At 41.1% G+C, this 5,889-nt stretch overlaps 1 pseudogene; it reads right to left on the reverse strand.

Annotated features, from left to right (window-relative positions):
- Positions 1-3,788: 3,788 nt before the first annotated feature.
- Positions 3,789-4,427, reverse strand: LOC150064474 (large ribosomal subunit protein uL30 pseudogene; annotated as a pseudogene).
- Positions 4,428-5,889: the final 1,462 nt, after the last annotated feature.

A 5,889-nucleotide genomic window follows, 5' to 3' on the forward strand; every position in this document is an offset into this window, starting at 1 on the left:
CATTGGTCTTCCTTCCTCCTCTCACGGGTTCAAATACTCCTTTGAGTATATTTCTGTGTACTATAAGGCCCATCACATCCTGACTATGTCTTTAACTATAGAATATAAAATTTTTAGGCAACTAAGGAGCTATTAACATTCATATCTCTGTTTCCCATGAATAAAAACTCTTTAAAAAAACCTCAGACAAGGGGCCGGGAGTTTGGCCTAGTGGTAGAGTGCTTGCCTATCATGCACGAAGACCCGGGTTCGATTCCTCGGTACCCCACATACATAGCAAAAAGCCAGAAGTGGTGCTGAGGCTCAAGTGGTAGAGCTGTAGCCTTGAGAAATTCCAAGGACAGTGCTCAGGCCCTGAACTCAAGCCCAGGACTGGCAAAAAAAAAAAAAAAAAAAAAAAACCTCAGACAAGATTTGAAATTTGGTCTAGAAAAGGGAAGGGTTAAGGATTATGAGATGTAGTCTAGGATATGGGATGAAGCTTTGGGGAAGTTAAAAGATGGAAATGGGGCCTAAAATCCAGCTTCTCAGGAGGCTGAGATCTGAAAATCGCAGTTCAAAGCCAGTCTGAGCATGAAAATCCACAAGACCCTTATCTCCTCCCCCAAAAGAAGCCAGACATGGAGCTGTGGCTCAAGTGGTAGAGCACTAGACTCAAGAAAAGAGCTCAGCTCCCAGACCCTGAGTTCAAGCCCCAGTTCTATCACCAACACACACACACACACACACACACACACACACACGTCAGAATGTTGAAGCAAGTGAGACTCTCTGAGAAATACCAACTAACACAGAGAAGTCCTTGGGAAAGAGGTGAGTTTCCCTGGAACCTTCAAACCTTTCCTTGGCCTTTTATAGCTTTCCAGATTTCCCCATGGAATGATTCCTTTTTTTTTTTTTTTTTTTTTTTGAAGCTGCTGGGCAACTAGAGGGACAGGTGAGGAAGTGAACCACTGAATTCATTTTCTTACAGACCCATTGTTAAGTAGTAGTGTAGTATTCTTGTTTTCCCCCTTTCTCTGTCCAGTTTCAAATAACCAAATACGCATATATACAATATATCAGATAACAAGGTAAAATACTGTAACAATATGAAATAGCCAAGGGACAGCAAAAGAGATGAGAGATTACACAGTATATTAAGGACAACAATCACTCATGATATGGCTTTTGTTTCTATATCTTGGAGTCCTTTTGTTTAGTGTAATCCTATATGGCCTTATGTACCTAGGTTTTGCTCTATTGTAAATCTTTGCTAGGAGAGCCCAAGGTTTCTACTGATTATGACAAATGAGGGAAACCATTGAGCCTGTGTTCCTTTGAGTCTGGCTTACTTCACTTAATATGATTTTTTTCTAAGTCTTTCCATTTCCTTACAAATGGGGCAATGTTGTTCTTTCTGACAGCAGCATAGAATTACATTGTGTATAAATACCACATCTTGTTGATCCACTCATCAACTGAGGGGCATCTGGGTTGGTACCATATCTTTGCTATGGTAAACAGAGCTGCAATGAACATCATGACAACACAGTCTTTTACCAAAATTGTCTGGAGGTTAACACGAGAACAAAAGAGTTCTGGTGTTTTGAGGTCACAGTGGCATTGTAGTTCGTGACACAATTAAGCCAGCCCATTGTAACACAATCATAAGAGGCACACAATCTCTTAGTCATGGAAAGTAGACTTTATCTGATTTTAGATAGATGTAGTAGATTTGAGATCTATATTTGAGAACTGAACCAGTTACTTTAGTAACTTGAACCATCAGTAAATCTTTCCTCATGTTCCTCATCTTTTACCATCCATTGGGTTTACTTGTAGATTTCTAGGCACCCTCTTATTCCTAATCTTCATGTTTTTTATGTAACTGGATACCTATAATGTCTGAGCTTGAAAAACAAGAGCAATGTGCATTAAATGAATGTAAATGAATGGCTCAAAGTTACATTAATATCCATATATCATGTTATTTAACCTACTCCACTATGTCAAAGCCTAAATATGAAATCATTTAAAATGTTTTCAAATAATAGTGAATATTCCCAAGATGAGTAGATGAAAAGGAGATTACATAATTGAGTTTGAAAATGATCGCAATTTTGTTAAGTAACTATATACGTAAACACACACACACACACACACACACAATGGTAAATTAAAAGAAACTTAATAAAGAAAAATGTTAAAATTTGACAGTGACCCTGTAGGTTCTAGGATTTTGTATAATCTTTATTATTCTTATAGTTTTCTAAATTTTTTTTTGCCAATCCTGGGCTTGAGCTCAGGGCCTGAGCACTGTCATTGGACTTCCTCAAGGTTAGAGCTCTACTACTTGAGCCTCTGCACCACTTCTGGCTTTTTCCTATGTATGTGGTACTGAGGAATTGAACCTGGGTCTTTGCACATGCCAGGCAAGCACTCTACCACTAGGCCAAACTCCCAGCCCAGTTTTCTAAATATTCTATAATGGCCAACTATCACTACATTTTCATAGAATTTTTAAAAAGGAAAACACCATAGGGAAAAAAAAGCAAATTTAAATGAGCATACTTTGAACTTTTAAAGAATCTCTCAGGTTAGGCAAGAGCTATGCCTTTATGTATGAAGAAAGAGAGTCAGACAACTAAGTTATATTCATGTCCAGATTTCTCTTCAAAGCATTTTTCTTTCTACATCTGTATCAGAGCTGGTTTCTTCTGCTTTATGCAAGGCAAGTTTCTGAACTAATCTCAGGAAGGATCAAGTTTGCTCCTGGACAAGCAACCTAGCCGGCATTGATTTGTGAGGGATACTTCTTTGTTCAAAGATTGCTGACTATACACACTGCTTTCTGGGCCATGTTTGGGCTACAGCTGGAGTGTGTGTGTGTGTGTGTGTGTGTGTGTGTGTGCGCGTGCATGTGTGTAGTGTCACAAAGGTGTTCCCAGATTCTTCTGGTATACCATAGAGCACCCTGAAAACATAAACCTGGCTGTCATGACCCACAGCTGTCCTGGCACTAGGCTCTGTTTTCCTTTCAGCCTGAACTGGCTTCCACTAATGTGCTGAGAGACACCCCTGCGTGGTGAGGTTCCCCCTTGCTTGCTTCTCAAATAATTCTCTTATTTAGCTCATTCAGAAACAAGTTTTCTTCCAGGGCCACATGCTGACACTACTTTGAGGTGGCCCCAAAGGCTGTTCCCCCAAAACAAATGTGCACCCATCTCCTGTTTGGGCATGTTAGCCACACCCAGTGAGTTTGGTCTCTTATGTAAAGGAGGTTGGGTTTGCAAACAGGAATATGAGATTGAATCAAGGATAATTTCATTGTTGGCTTTGAAGGACTGTGTTAGGCTCTATTGACTTCTTTCTGAGCCAAGATTCAAAAAGAAAGAAAGAAATCAGGCTTACAAAGCAGCTAGTGAAGTGCCTGTGATTATTTTGGTGAAATAATTTCTCTCAAAATAATACCTTTTATCATAGGTTCTGTGCTCAGGGCATGAAAGTAACAAAAATTGTTCCAGATATGATTCTCCAAAGAGACAGTGCACATAAGAGCTTCTTCGCCCACGTAGTAAACACACACCAAATGTCAACTGTGTGTGCTTACTTAAAGTACCAGGGCTGTAAGCTGAAAGCCACCATGTTCCTCTTGGAGAACAATTTTTATGACCGCAATGGTGATTTGGTTTGCAGACTAAAACTCTGTCTCATCACAAGTTTTTCTGTCATTCACGGTTTTGTTTTTTCAGTTTGCCAGCATCACTGTTTACTAAGAGACCCAATTACTAAAATAGTGTGGCAGACACCTCAGTTCATGCTTCTAATAAGCCTATTGATCTGAACCTCCCTGCTGCCAGCATCTCACCTTCTACAAAGTGGGTGGTCTTCTTCATGCCACCTCGAGGAGAAGATAATTGAAGGGTCACAGGAAGTTATTTGCTTCCTTTAAATGTTTTCCAACAGTATAGACTTCCTGAATCAGATCCTCCATGCAGATGATGCCATATTTACCAAGAGATGGAGCAATCAAAGCATTATCTGTTAAGGCAATTGGCTTCTTATCGATTTTGTCATAACCATGCTTGTAGATGAGCTCATTGACTGACTTCAGGTTTGCGAATCCCCATGCAATGTGGGTCCACAATCCAAAGCATATTAATCGAAGCCTTATTGAGCTTCACAAAGGTGCTGTGGAAGATCTGGTGAAGGTGAAGAAGCTGCAACACCTTACCGACTTTTGGACTCACACCATTGATACCTCGGATTCTGATGACAAAAGCCAATTTAGGCTCTGCAGGTACATAGAAGTTGCCCATTTTTCTGGCCATTCTAGCCATTCGGATCTCAGTTCTGTACATATGCCGGTATTCCTTGTGTTACTGCTTAGCTTTCTCATAGATGAGCTTCCTCCTTGCCTTGCAAAGCATCTTTTGGGCACATTTCTTTCTCAGTTGCTTTATTTTCAGCTCAGCGAAATTTCTTCGCTTTTTCTTAAGGGTTTCTGGCACAGCAGGAACCATGGTACCAGCCAGAAAAGAGCTGTCATCCACGTTTTAAGCTCCTTACAAAGAACTTTTATATGGATGTATTTGTATGTAGTATGTGTATGCCAGCATGGGAGCTTTAACTCCTGAGTTGCTCTTTCTCAGCTTCTTCACTGAAGGCTTGACTCACACCTGCACGTGGGGCTTTTTGTTGTGATATTTGGAGATAAGAATCTCAAAGACATTCTTGCTGGGGTTGGCTTCTAACTTTGATCGTCAGAGCTGGGTCTCCTGATGAGCTAGGATTCCAGGCATCCACCAGAGCTGGGGTCACAATCAACATTTTTTTTTAAAAGATGTGGGGGGGATGGGTAAGAGAAGAGCATCATGATTGCTTCTGCCTTCTTTTCTTTCCTTCCTCCCTCCCTCCTTTCCTCCTCCCTCTTTCTTTCTTTCTTTCTTTCTTTCTTTCTTTCTTTCTTTCTTTCTTTCTTTCTTCTCTCTCTCCTCTCTTTTTCTCTCTCTCTCCTTCTCTCTCTCTCTCCTCTCCCTCCCTCCCTCCCTCCCTCCCTCCCTCCCTCCCTCCCTCCCTCCCTCCCCTCCCTCCCTCCCTCTCTCTCTCTCTCTCTCTCTCTCTCTCTCTCTCTCTCTCTCTCTCTCTCTCTCTCTCTCTCTCTCTCTCTTTCTGTCTCCAAAGAATGTCTCAGCAACATAAAAACCTGCACACAATGTCTCTTGATTAAGAGATGAGCTTACCTCTGATCTTTTCTGGATATGGCCAATGACCTGATAAGCGTTCTGTGCCAACAATAAATAGTGTTTTCTGCTCAGTGAGTTTTTTGCTCTTCATCCTTTTGCTCCAGTACCACCTCCTTCTTTGTTAAAGACTTGGAGGCTATCCACACAGATAGGATGGAGGAGCACTTGGGAGGTTGGAGGAATCCTATCTCTCTTGGAAAGAAGACCTTCATTCCATTCTGTATTTGGGTACTTTTCAGTTGGTAAATGCCTTCATTCATGTGACTGTTATCTAAAACTTGCAGTGCAAAGTTCAAAGAACTGCATATTCTTGGCAAGGCTCTTTCTCTGTGCCTCCCCTTCAAGGTGTAAGAAATATGGCTGGGGGTGTGGATAGATTCACCCTCTTTTAGAGGGCTTCTGTTGCGTTACATTTTTTCTTGACATCATCCCTTTTCCTTAAGAACTATTATATTGATTTCTTAAACCAGTTGAATTGGGAACTTTGTTCTTCTTTTTCTCTTTCCTGCTGATCTTGTCTCCAAGAAAAGCCCTTTGGCTGTGTATCTCAGAGCAGTCCATTCACTCATGGAATAGAAACATGCCAAGCTGGAGACGTGGTTCAAGTGGTAGAGCATTAGATAAGTCAATAGAAGGCTGAGTTCAAACCCTCAGACCACAC

This window comes from Megascapheus bottae, chromosome 4, assembly GCF_031878675.1.
Source record: "Megascapheus bottae isolate mThoBot1 chromosome 4, mThoBot2.hap1, whole genome shotgun sequence".
NCBI lineage: Eukaryota > Metazoa > Chordata > Mammalia > Rodentia > Geomyidae > Megascapheus > Megascapheus bottae.